The sequence below is a fragment of the Mauremys mutica genome, chromosome 15 (genome assembly GCF_020497125.1).
Source record: "Mauremys mutica isolate MM-2020 ecotype Southern chromosome 15, ASM2049712v1, whole genome shotgun sequence".
Taxonomy (NCBI): Eukaryota; Metazoa; Chordata; order Testudines; family Geoemydidae; genus Mauremys; species Mauremys mutica.
Genome location: NC_059086.1, coordinates 20,212,260 through 20,226,237, shown reverse-complemented (window position 1 = coordinate 20,226,237; position 13,978 = coordinate 20,212,260). Strand labels below are relative to the sequence as shown.

At 48.8% G+C, this 13,978-nt stretch overlaps 1 long non-coding RNA gene across 1 annotated transcript; it reads right to left on the bottom strand.

Moving 5' to 3' along the window:
• Positions 1-441: 441 nt before the first annotated feature.
• Positions 442-13,853, bottom strand: LOC123350137. Its single transcript, XR_006573714.1, has 3 exons — positions 13,807-13,853; positions 5,353-5,434; positions 442-579 (listed from the first exon to the last, which is right to left on the bottom strand). It is a non-coding gene; the product is annotated as an uncharacterized LOC123350137 (long non-coding RNA).
• Positions 13,854-13,978: the final 125 nt, after the last annotated feature.

The window sequence follows — 13,978 nt, the reverse complement described above, 5'->3', positions numbered from 1 at the left end:
CCCCTCCCTTCCCCTCCTTCTGGGCGCTGCACGGGTCAGCACTGTAACATGCTAATACAACCTATGCACCAGCACTGGTAGCCACACCCCTCAGGGAGGTGGTTTTTTTTAGAGCATTGGGAGAGCTCTCTCCCAGCGCTGTTCTGTGACTACACAAGCCGTGGACAAGTCCTCGGTATCCAGCCTCTCAGTCCTTGTCCTCAGATGAAGCCTGCACAACCCCTGCAAAAGATGAGCCTGAAAGCTGAAATTCCTAACTCTGCTAGACACTAAAAATCATGGACTGGAGAGAGAGACTGGAGCTATAATCCACTAACAACTCCCCATCCCCCACAGCTGCCTTCCCCCTTATGATTGGAGGGGTGTTAACAGGCCACTTCACCATGAATGGTCCCTTGAAATGTGTTAACTACTTACGCAAGTGCCAGCAGGAAGGCTCAGTCCCGTCCCGGAGGAGCCAGCGGTTGCTCTCACTGATTTTAGTAGCAGGGGATCTGGCCTTGTCCATGCTATGGGGTTTCAGGGAATTGATTCCCACTGCTTTGGATAAGCCAGCAGGCACAGGAGAAACCTCGGCTCCTGGAACAAAGCGCCACCATATTAAACCTGCAGCCCCAGAGCCTTGATGTCAAATTCCAACAATATTGAAGCTGTGGGAGCTCAGTGGGGCAAAGGAGCTCAGCAGGGGGTAAGCCTGCCAGTGTCCCCCAAGTGCAGACACAGCCTTGCCAGCTACAGCACACTTTGGCCATAGTAGGATTTGACATGTTAACCACACACCCTCAGACCCCTGCCCACTGGACACCTTGTTTAGAATTTAAAGCTTGTTGCATTATACAGCATAGTTTAATAAACGAGTCAAGACAAAGCAGTTGTACTTTAGCATGTGTTAAACTGGTCGAGTGAAACACTAGCCACCACAAACACCAAACCTTTAATCCTATTTAAAGCAAAAGCCCACAGTGGTCTAAATGGAGTTATCTACAGGAAGAGTTGACCAGAGTAGCTATTCTGGGATAGTGCCCCATTGAGGTTGCGGCTATTTCAGAACAAGCATGATTTTATTCCAGGATTTCTTGGAATAAATCATATGAAGCACATGAATTATTCTGGAATTGAAGTCACGGATTCTGAAGTACTCAGGGAAGGATTACTGAACGCCAGTCAGCTTCCATGTGTAGACAAGGTATAGTAGTGACTGGTAACGCTAAAGGTAGCATGGTGTGTGGTTTCACGCTCTAAGGCCTAGTCTACACTAAAACTTACGCCGACCTCGCAATGTCCCTTTGGAGTGTGAAATATTCATCCCTCGAGAGATGTAGTTAAGCCAGGACTGAAAATTACCTGCACCAAACAGCGCACAGGCCAGTGTTCACCTCCCACTCTGAAGGGAAGATTTGCAGGACAAAGGGCAGGGATGAGGCATTTGAAGTACAGCTGGTCAGAAAATGAACATTTTTTTTCCTGTAGAAAATTTCATTTTGGGGGGCAAAGATTTATATATATTTCAATTTTTTTGGTTGAAAATCGAAACATTTCAATTTGGAAATGCTGCTGCAGTGCCTCATGGGAGCTGTAGTTTCGATATCTCAGGCCCCCATTCTTTAGAGATCAGGCTACCTAGTCAGTCTACATCTCCCATGATGCACAATGGTCACTCCTCTTGAAGAGAGAAAGCGAGTGCCTGGGGCCTTATGGGAAATGAAGGGTGGCCAGCCCTAATGTAAAGGTTTGGAAAAACAGGGGGAGGAGTGACAATCTATAGCTACAGACTCTGCTGGCCACAAACACCAGCCCCATGAAACCTCCTCACCTCCCCCCCTCAACTTCTGCTCGGGATCATGATTGTCTCCTTCACCTGTTTTCCCACATAGAGGTTTTTGTCTAACCACATCACTGAGCCCAACGTGCACTGGCTGGGCCTCAGCGACTCAGCGAAGGAAGGGGAGTGGCGCTGGCTGGATGGCAGCCCCCGTCTGTCAGGCAAGTCCCTCTCTGTTTGGCCTCTATAGAGAAAGAACTGTCCGTTACAGTCTGTTGTTTCTGCTTTAAAGAGCCAGATGGAGCACTGATACTATTGCAATTAATGCCAGAGGGGTTCCTGGTCCCCTTTATTGGCTAAAGCATGTAAAGAAGGTTGAGTCTGCTACTGCCTCCATGCTAATGTCATCCAGGGTCAGCACAGAGAAGGGGCTGGACCTGGGATGTTCCTGGGGAGCAAAAAGCTGCTTTACAATGGGACATTCTGAATGTCATGCTAAGGAAAGGTGCTGGGGAGAACAGCAACATGGCCCCATGGGGACAGGGCCATGGAGAAGGAGGCAGCACTCCTGGGTTCTAGTCCCAGCCCCATGAGTGTTCTCTGCTGGCAGACTGTGAGGGACGTCTCTCCCTGCTCTATGCCTCAGTTTCCTCCCCTGTAAAATGGACTGGAAACTGATGTCCTCCAAGCTGAGAATAGCTCTGGCTTGAGCAGTGGCTGGGCCAGCTTCCCCCTATTCAGTGGTTAGCACCAACCTGCCATGGCCCTGATCTCCAGGCACCACCTCAAGCATTGAGTAGGTAGATCAGTCCATGCCCACCTTGACTCTCTCTGCTAAAACTATCAGACCAGTCACGGCCCATTGGCCTTGGTGACATGGAGGCCTGTCCCCTAGGAGCCGGCTCATTTCACTCGACCTGCATGGAGGAGGTTTTCGAACCAGAGACACTGTACGCATGTGGACTCTGTTCTGTTGCTATGACTCCAGCCACACTGGGGATTGGATGGGAGATGATTGTCACCAGGGCAGCCTGTGTAAGCCAGGAACAAGTGGAGCATTTGCAGGGGTGCTGGGATACAGGCATCCACCGGTGGGAGTTGCGGTAGGAGCAGAGCCATCTAAATCATGTTTCTGCAGTGCAGGCAGAGTCAAGCATCGGTCTCTTTGTGCCCCGACTGCCCTCTCTGCTGTGATGAGCAGCCACCTATCCTCTGCGTTCTTCCATCCATCCAACTTCCTCTTACCCAGCGACTGCACCACCTGGCCTGCCAACCCCTGCTGTTTGGATGGTGACATTTAAAGGCAGCTAGAGCTGTATGAAGCAGCTGGCATCCACCAAGGTCCTTCCATCCAAAGTTTTTGGTACCCCACCTCCCTTGTAGAACTTCCATACCCACCTCTAATTCCATGGGGCTTCGGTTTGCATTTCAGGTTCTGGGGGACCGGGGAACCCAGCAATGTTGGGCAGCAAGGGGAGGACTGTGGCAGCCTCCGCTTCGACGGGAAGTGGAATGATGCCACCTGCCCCGTGACTGAGCACTGGATCTGCGAACAGCAGTGCTAGCTGAGTCCCAGAATCCACAACAGGGACGGGAAGGAGTGGGGGGTGTCACGCAGCCTGCCCCACGTGGGACAGCTTAGGAGCTATCATCTCTCTATAGCAGTGATTCTCAGACTACCACTCGTGAAGTGCAAGAAGCTCTTCAATGTGTCTCCTGCAGCTCTGCAGCACACGCTATTGAAACATGGTGATTTAATTATTAGCAGATCTAAGTTATTAACCAATGTGGATGCTTTTACTATGTTATTAACCCATTAAGTTATCAACTTGCACTAAACTACTAACTTATTTGTTGTGAGAATAATAGATATAGATAAAAAACTAAATATTTCCCATCATAATGTTTAAATATGAATAGTACTATAGGAAATGAAACAATCAATTCACCTACTGTGGCTCTTTAGCATAATGGTGATGGCTAATTCAGCTCCTGAGCCGCTGAGGTCCATGTATCACTGCTCTACATGCTGGGCGGCTATTGCAGCGAGCTGAGCTATGGGACAGGATCATGGAAAGCAGATGTGGAGAAGCTGACTGGCACTGGACCGTCTAATCCATGCAGGAGTTTTCTGGTACCATCCTGGCACATCTTTACATCACTTGTGCCCAGAACCTTTTCGGTATGTGTGTTTTTATAGCATCAGCCCACTACATGCCAGATTCTGGGAGCAGGGTCTGCCTCTGGCTCAGAGCTGAACTTTGTTTTATATCAGCAAAGTCTTGACCATTACCTTAGCTCAGGCCTTAGGCCTCAGACCGGGCCTCTGATACAAGGACTTTTCTTTCAGGACCTCATCTTACTACATTCCCCCACTTTTTGTCTTTTTATGGGGAGGATGTTTTCCCATCATCCCAGAAAATCATAATGCGTGGAGTAAAGAGAACCCAGTGGGCTAAACATTATTATGTGGTTACCTTATTTTACCATCCATACACTCATGCCCCATCTGTCCCTTAGTCGGCACATTCCCTCGTACAACTGCTAGACAAATTTTATTATCCAATTATTATTAGTCCCTTATGGTGGGCCTGGGAATGTTAGTTTCGGGACCTTGACTGAGTTGTGGGGTCTGTGCTTGTGTGTTGTTAACTTCACTGAATGGTATGAGATGGCCTTTGCCGGTATTTGTTAGTCCACACTTGGGGCTTTGTTAAGAAAAAAAATCTAAATTTTATAAATAAAATAAATATATGGATATATATAAATGAATATATGTTGTGATTACTATGTGGTTGATAAATGATCATATGTGATATATGATGGGGGCTTATATGCTGTATATGTTAGAAGTATATTCTTTAACACCTTACTCCTTAAAATGATTATTCATTACCACAGCGGTACTGATTCACATTCGCATCCCCTTCTTCACTCAGTACTGTAGCTTAGCTTTCTTGGTTTGACATAACATGTAACATCACATTCCCATGAGAATAACAATTGTTAGGGCGTGGACTCCCATTAGGATTACGCTAAGGGTTCGGGCCACTGGATGTAAAGTCACATCCTCCAGAATTGCCCACCAGAGTCTTTCCACCTCTCTTTGTACATTTTCTTTTCATTCATTTGCTGCTGGATCAATTAAGTTATTTGTATTAGAGGTTCCTTGGTTCTCGCCACCAAATCATGTCTATCCAACTGCAAGTGTTCCACTGGGGGGAACAGCTCAATCAGTAAGTCTTGTAAGTGTTCAGGTGGAATGATCATTTCAATGACAGTACTGCCTTTGCTTGTTGGCCAGAGGCCTGGGCTCCTATTTGGTATTCTGCTGGTAACAAGTATGCAGAATCCAGCATCACTTGTAGGGCAAATGTTGCCAGCTATGGAAAAAATTATGAAAACCTATAGCACAGATCCCATCCTGAATTTGTACTACCTCATTAACCAGTTTCTTTTGTCCTAGTTCAGCCCAACCTTTACTTGTGTTATTAATATCAATTGTGGCGTAGCACTCACACAGTCACAGAGGAGTAATGCTGGACATATGGCTTGTTTACAAGCGTCCCCACACTATTTGCCTAATATACCTTAACTGGCTCCTGCAGCCGTCTAGGAACTGCCATCATGAGATATACGCTTTTGCCGTCCGCATTGTCCAATCTTGGAACCCTATTAAAATTTAGAAAATTGTAGAAAGACAGGTGTAATATGGTTTATGCCTCGTTGCTGTATTTTTTTCAAGATGTTTGTGAGGTTTAATATCCATGGCCAATTCTAAAGTTGCAACTGCAACAAACTTTGCTGTACAATTTTGATTACTCTATTGCCATAGGCTGTGCAAGTAACTGCCAATGAAACATCATTATTTTTTCGTGCTGTTTATGAGGGACAGAATGGTAGTATTCAGGTGGCCAGGGCCGGCTCTAGGTTTTTTGCTGCCCCAAGCAAAAAAAAATTTGGCTGCCCCTCGTCCCAGCCCTGGGCTCCCCCCCACACCTCCTGCAACCCCAGCCCTGGGGTCTCCCCCCTCACCCGCACCCTCCTTCCGCCACAGCCCTGGGTCACTGGAAACTTGCTCCCAGGGTGGGTCATTCAGCAGGAATTTTGGATGTGCACAGAACACAAACAGGATTGGGTCCCATATGGTTACAGAACTGCAGTAAAGTGGAACAATTTTCACCTTGTTTGATTGAAGGATATCTGGATGCATATTATAAGACTGTCCTACATAAATGAGGAAAAGTTGAGGTGCCTTTATTATTCTTTTGTTCCACTCTTTGTTTCTATGGGGAATTTGCCAATGCAATATCACTGTCTTCCTTTTAAACAAACAAACAAAAGGCAATGGCTATTGAAAATAGCAATTCCAGTCCTAATAACCGCTGGGAAGCATTTCTTGCTCAATTTTATCCTAGTTTTTCTACAGCAAGTTACAGTGGATCAGTATACTTGATTTGGGAGAAAAGAAGTAGCAACTGCCCAAACTAAGCTTGAGCACTCCTGAATTTTGGGGTGTTCAAATCTGGAAGGCAGGTGCTGGGGTGGGGGTGGAGGGGGGGCTGTGGGCTCCATGGGCTCCGCGGGGGAGCACGGCAGCATGTATGCAGCAGTGTGTCTGGCGCTGCGCGGAACCAGACAAACTGGTCTGAGTGGCACGGTAAGGGGGCTGGGGGGGTTGGAGAAGGGGTAAGGGGTTTGGGGGGGCAGTCAAGGGACAGGGAGAAGGGGGGTGTCAGAGTCTACCCTCACTTGAAACTGGGCGGTTTCAAAGTGAGGACCCGCATGTCTTCCCCCACCCCAAAATCCTAGGGTAGGTCTTCCCTTCGGCTGCCACCACCCGGTCAATTCCGTGGGCCGGGACACCCCTGTTTCCCCCCCTTGGGAACACAGATCAATTCACAGAGGAGGAACCTTCCCCCTCCCCCCTAATTCAACTCCTTGAATCTCACACACACAGGGAAGCAGCCCACTTCCCCCTCCCCTTCCCCTGAATTTCCCCAAGGGAAGGAATTAACCAAGTCCAAAGAAAAGAAAAGAATTTATTAAGAGAACAAAAGAAAATACAGAATCTCTATGAATCCAAGCTGGGCACTCATAGGGTATAACCTTGCTAAGTTCTGGAGAGAATCCTCTCTCTTTCTCAGTACAACCAGTACAAGCAGAATTAAGAATAATCAATAACAAACACACAGAATTGCAAACATAGGATTATTAGATAAGGACACAAAGTATCTTTCTAATACTCACTATCTTGACTAGAAGAAATTAGTTCAGAAAGGTGGAACTTGTAGGGACTTGATTAACTCGTCTGGTCTCTTGAACTCCAAACGGCCAAAGACAAAGACCCCCCCAAACAGAGGGAAAAGTTCCCTCCTAGGAGTTTCAAATTCTCTTCCCTGATTGGTCCTCAGGTCAGATGCCCACCAGGTACTATGCTTTAACCCTTTACTAACTATTCATGACACGCCCCCCAAATCGTCACAGTGGGATCCACTGGCGGCGATTTCCTCCTAGAACTGTAAAACAACCAGAGTAATAAAACACATGCACTATTACATCGACTACTAAGCATGAAAACATATTAAGAACAGTTTTTAGCCACTTGATTCTGGGAAACTTTCACGAGAGAGTGCATCAGCAACTTTGTTGGAAGCTCCTGAAATGTGTTGAATGTCAAAGTCAAAGTCTTGGAGAGCTAAGCTCCAGCGGAGAAGTTTCTTGTTGTTTCCCTTGTTGGTGTGAAGCCACTTTAGCGCAGCATGGTCAGTTTGTAGCTGGAACTGCCGGCCCCAAACGTATGGGCGTAGCTTTTCCAGGGCATACACAATGGCGTAACATTCTTTTTCACTGATGGACCAGTGGCTTTCCCTGTCAGACAGTTTCTTGCTGAGAAACACGACAGGATGGAAGTTGTGATCCGGTCCTTCCTGCATTAGTACCGCTCCTACCCCACGTTCAGATGCATCGGTGGTAACTAGGAAGGGTTTGTCAAAGTCTGGGGCCCTTAATACAGGGTCCGACATGAGCATCGCCTTAAGCTGGGTAAAGGCTTTCTGACACTCATCAGTCCACTTAACTGCATTTGGCTGGGTTTTCCTGGTCAGATCAGTTAGTGGGGCAGCGATTTGGCTGTAGTGTGGTACAAATCGCCTGTAATATCCGGCCAAACCTAAGAAGGATTGGACCTGTTTCTTTGACCTTGGGACAGGCCACTGTTGGATAGCCTCCACCTTGGCCTGTAGGGGGTTGATGGTTCCTTGACCCACCTGGTGTCCTAGGTAAGTCACTCTGTTTTGGCCTATTTGACACTTTTTGGCCTTAACAGTTAGTCCTGCCTGCCTGATGCGCTCTAAAACCATTTTCAAATGTTCTAGGTGTTCGGGCCATGAATCAGAAAAAATGGCCACATCATCGAGGTATGCAACTGCACAGTCTTCCAATCCTGCTAGTAGACCATCCACCAGCCTTTGGAAGGTGGCAGGTGCATTCCGCAGTCCGAACGGAAGCACAGTAAACTCATACACCCCTGCATGGGTGATGAAGGCAGATTTTTCCCTGGCGGGTTCATCTAGTGGTACCTGCCAGTATCCCTTGGTTAAATCAATGGTAGAGATGAACTGGGCACGTCCCAACTTTTCCAATAGCTCATCAGTGCGTGGCATTGGATAGTTGTCTGGACGAGTTACAGCATTGAGCTTACGGTAGTCCACACAAAAGCGTATTTCCCCATCTGGTTTGGGAACCAGAACCACTGGAGATGCCCATGCACTGGTAGAAGGGCGGATGATACCCATCTCCAACATGTTGTCAATCTCCTGTTTAATAGCAACTTTGGCATGAGGTGACACCCGGTAGGGTGGTGTTCTAATCGGGTGAGCATTACCTGTGTCAATGGAGTGGTAGGTTTGCTCAGTCCGTCCTGGGATGGCTGAGAACAAGGGGTCGAAGTCAGTGCACAGTCCCTTGATCTGTTGCCGCTGTAGACGTTGTAGGGTTGTGGAGAGGGTCACCTCTTCCACACCACCATTTCTTTTACCTTCGTAGTAGACACCTTCAGGCCACTCGGTGTCATCTCCTTCCTGAACTGTAAAGTGACAGACCTGTAATTCTCTGGGATAAAAGGGCTTTAGAGAGTTAACATGAAACACTTTAGGCTTTAAAGAGGAATCAGGGAATGTTATGAGGTAGTTAACAGCTCCCAGGCGCTCCTGGACCATGTATGGTCCTTCCCAGGACGCTTCCATCTTATGGGCCTGTTGCGCCTTCAAGACCATGACCTGGTCTCCTACCTTGAAGGACCGCTTCTTGGCATGTCGATCATACCAGACCTTTTGCTCCGCTTGAGCATCTCTTAAGTTCTCTCGAGCAAGGGCCCAAGAGTCTCGGAGGGTGTTTTGAAGGTTGCTTACAAAGTCCAGAATGTTAGTCCCTGGAGGAGGTGTAAACCCCTCCCATTGCTGCTTTACCAGCTGTAATGGCCCCTTAACCTCATGGCCATACACCAGCTGGAATGGTGAGAATCCTAAACTGGGATGTGGAACAGCCCTGTAGGCAAACAGCAACTGCTGTAACACTAGATCCCAATTATTGGAGTGTTCATTGACGAATTTGCGGATCATGGCCCCCAAAGTTCCATTGAACCTTTCCACTAGGCCATTAGTTTGGTGATGGTACGGGGTGGCAACCAAGTGATGCACCCCATGAGTTTCCCACAGGTCTTTCATGGTCCCTGATAGGAAATTTGTTCCCGAATCTGTAAGAATTTCAGAGGGCCAACCCACCCTGGTAAAAATGTCAGTTAAGGCCTGGCACACAGTGTTAGCCCTGGTGTTGCCTAGAGCTACTGCTTCCGGCCATCTGGTAGCAAAGTCCACAAAAGTCAGTATGTACTGTTTTCCTCTGGGGGTCTTTTTTGGGAAAGGACCCATAATATCCACAGCTACTCGCTGAAATGGGACCTCCATTATGGGAAGTGGTTGGAGAGGGGCCTTGATCTGGTCTTGGGGTTTTCCTACCGTTTGGCATACCTTACAAGACCGGACGTAAGTGGCTACCGCCTTGCCCATCCCCTCCCATTCAAAGGACCTTCCCAACCTGTCTTTGCTTCGTTTCTCCCCAGAATGGCCACTAGGGTGATCATGGGCTAAGCTTAAGAGCTTTTCCCGGTACTTGGTCGGAACGAGCAACCGTTTTTGAGGATGCCAGCCCTCCTGGTGTCCACCAGAAAGAAATTCCTTGTATAACAGTCCTTTCTCCACAACGAACCGGGATCGGGTAGTAGAGCTGAGAGGCGGTGGGTTGCTGCGTGCCGCCGCCCATGCTTTCTTGAGGCTGTCATCGGCTTCCTGCTCTGCTTGGAACTGTTCCCTTGAGGCGGGAGACACCAGTTCCTCTGGGAGCGATGTAGGTGATGAGGTTGTTTCCGTTGACTGTGAACCGCTCTCCGCTGGTGCACAAGGCGTCATTTCAGGCTCCGGCTGAGCCTCTTGGGTAGGGTTGTCTGCTGGTTTTTCCAGTTCAGGCCCGTTGTCGCCCTCTGGCGGTGGAGTTGTAATAGCTGGCGCCGGTGCTGGCGCTGGGTGCCCTTCCAGTTCCGGTTCTGGGACTGGATGAACTATGGCTGCTGTCGGTGTTGGCCTGGGATCCGGTTCCACCACCTCTGTCTGGGTCTCTGGTAACACAGACGGGGTCTGGGTGGATGGCTCAGGAACAGGGATGGGTGCAGCAGCTCGTCTGGCTTGGCTTCGTGTAACCACTCCCTCTGTTTTTTGCTGTTCAATGTGTCGGGCCAAGTCGTTCCCCAGTAGCATGGGAATCGGATGGTTGTCATAGACAGCAAAAGTCCACTTCCCTGACCAGCCCTTGTACTGGACAGGTAAACGCACTGTAGGTAATGTTACAGGTTTTGACATGAAGGGTCGAATTGTCACTTTGGTTTTCTGGTTGATGAATTTGGGGTCCACGAAGGTTCGGTGGATAGCTGACACATGTGCTGCAGTGTCTCTCCATGCGATGATTTCCTTTTCGTCCACTCTCAAAGTTTCCCTATGTTCTAAGGGTATTTGAGATACATCTATGTCCGGCTTTCCTTGGTGTGAAGGTGCAAGGAGTTGCACTCGGTTTAGGTTCTTTGGGCATTTGGCTTTGATATGCCCCAATTCATTGCATTGAAAACATCGCCCAGTTGATGGGTCACCGGTTTGTGTTGGTCTACTGGAGACTGGTGAGGTAGAAGAAGAGGTAGAGTGTGACTGTCCGTGGGTTGTAGGTGTGGGTTTGATTGGTCCGCGACGGTAGGGTTTAGTGTCGGTGTGTACCCTGTTGGATTCGCTCCCCTTGGCAGTAGCTGTCGTGTTGTCTACCGATGCCATCCATCTGGCTCCAATCTCTCCTGCCTCAGTGAGAGTTTTTGGTTTACCATCTTGGATGTAGCGTCTAATGTTCTCAGGAACACCATCCAAGAACTGCTCCATCATCATGAGGAGGGTTAGCTCGTCCATGGTTTGAACATTGGCTCCTGCTAACCAGGAAGAAAAATGCTTTTCAATGTAGGAGGCGTGTTTTGGAAATGACTCCTCTGGTGTCCATTTCTGGTTTCTGAAACGCTGACGGGCGTGATCAGGGGTGATGCCCATTCTGAGTCTGGCCTTGGTTAGAAATAGTTGAAAGTCGTTCATTTGGCCCTTAGGCATTTCAGCTGCCACCAGGGCTAATTGTCCGCAGAGCTGTGGCCTCAGCTCTACCATGTATTCTGTTTCAGGAAGACGGTATCCCAGACAGGCCCTTTCAAAGTTTTCTAAGAAGGCCTCAACATCTTCACCTGCCCTGTAGGCGGGAAATTTTCTCCGAGAAGGTTGATCATTAGGTTGAAGAGGGGTTGGATTGGGTGGAGTTTGCTGTTTAGTTTTTTCTAATTCCAGAGCCTGTCTCTGGATTTCCAGTTCTTTGTCTTTTAACTCTAATTGTCTTCTGTGCTCAGCCTCTTTGGCTTGTATTATCTCCATTTCTCTCTTGTGATCAGCCTGTTTGGCTTTTTCTTTCATTTCAATCTCCTTGAGTTTTAATTGTAATTCCATGTCTTGTAATTGCAGTTCTTTGTGTCTTGTTTCCAGTTTAGATGCGGCCTTGGCACTCATTGTGTCTGTGTCCTGGCGCTGGCCACACCCCTCTGCAGTCCGTGAACTGTTTGTGGTGTTTGACAGTCCCTAACCCTGGCTATGATAACTTGAGTACAGAAAGATAAAGCAATCCTCTGTATAGCAAACTGTGGTTTGTGTAATGTTACTGCTTTGTACTGAGAAAGAGGGAAAGAGTAAAAAAAAATTCCTCTGTCTCCCTCTGCTCTGAGTTGCTGTACTCAGCAGCCCAGCTGAAAGGCTGCTGCTAACAATACCCCTGAGAAAAATCTGGTCTATTCCTCAGGGATTTGTGTTCTCCTGTCTTCTGATCCTTTCAAAAGACACAGGGAGAAAAAAAAACCTGGCTGGAGGGTTTCTCTCTCCAACCCCCAAACCTGCTTTTCCTGTTGGATGGGAATGTACTTTGGCGAGCACTTCCCCCCCCAAACCTGTTTTTCCTGTTGGATGGGAATGTACTTTGGCGAGCACTTCCCCCCACCTCAGGAATCCTGAGTGGTACCTCGTATCACAATGGACGCTAGTCCCGCTCCACAGGAGGGCTTTGTAACAGAAAGCCCTGCAAAAACTGAAAATACTTCTAACCCTGAAACTGCCTCAGAGTGCCTCTGGTAGAAAAGCCTTGCCTCTCTCTCTGGGTCCGAAACACCACTGCCACCATGTCAGAGTCTACCCTCACTTGAAACTGGGCGGTTTCAAAGTGAGGACCCGCATGTCTTCCCCCACCCCAAAATCCTAGGGTAGGTCTTCCCTTCGGCTGCCACCACCCGGTCAATTCCGTGGGCCGGGACACCCCTGTTTCCCCCCCTTGGGAACACAGATCAATTCACAGAGGAGGAACCTTCCCCCTCCCCCCTAATTCAACTCCTTGAATCTCACACACACAGGGAAGCAGCCCACTTCCCCCTCCCCATCCCCTGAATTTCCCCAAGGGAAGGAATTAACCAAGTCCAAAGAAAAGAAAAGAATTTATTAAGAGAACAAAAGAAAATACAGAATCTCTATGAATCCAAGCTGGGCACTCATAGGGTATAACCTTGCTAAGTTCTGGAGAGAATCCTCTCTCTTTCTCAGTACAACCAGTACAAGCAGAATTAAGAATAATCAATAACAAACACACAGAATTGCAAACATAGGATTATTAGATAAGGACACAAAGTATCTTTCTAATACTCACTATCTTGACTAGAAGAAATTAGTTCAGAAAGGTGGAACTTGTAGGGACTTGATTAACTCGTCTGGTCTCTTGAACTCCAAACGGCCAAAGACAAAGACCCCCCCCAAACAGAGGGAAAAGTTCCCTCCTAGGAGTTTCAAATTCTCTTCCCTGATTGGTCCTCAGGTCAGATGCCCACCAGGTACTATGCTTTAACCCTTTACTAACTATTCATGACAGGGGGGTTAGATGGGTCAGGGGTTCGGGGGGGCCGTAAGGGGACAGGCAGCGGTTGGATAGGCATGGGAGTCCCAGGGGTTTGTCAGGGGACAGCTAGGGGGTGGGGTCCTAGGGGGGCAGTTGGGGACAAGGAGAAGGGAGGTTTAGGTGGGGGCTGGGGTCCCAAGGGGCAGTTAGGGGCAGGGGTCCCGGGATGGGGCAATCGGGTGACAGGGACCTGCGGCGCTTAGATAGGGGGTGGGGTCCTGGGGGGCAGTTAGGGGCAGGGGTCCCGGGATGGGGCAATCGGGCAACAAGGACCAGCGGCGCTTAGATAGGGGGTGGGGTCCTGGGGGGCAGTTAGGGGCAGGGGTCCCAGCAGGGGGTGATCAGGGGACAGGGAGTGGGGGGGGGGGGTGGATGGGTTGGGGTTTCTGTGGGGGGCAGTCGGAGGGAGTGGATGGTGGCGGGGGGGCTTCCCTCCCCGTGGACTCTCCTGTTTTTTGAATGTTAAAGTCTGGTCTCCCTACCATTCACAGCACTCACAGCAGGCTGCCGCATGAGGTCCCCCTCCTTCCTTCCCAGTTGGTAGTGGCCAAGGGAATGCTGGGAAATGTAGTTCTTTCCCTGCTCCAGGGCTGGCTCTATAGGCAGGGAGCTAACCAAGGAACTACAGCTCCCAGAGCCCCCTGTTGGTTCTCA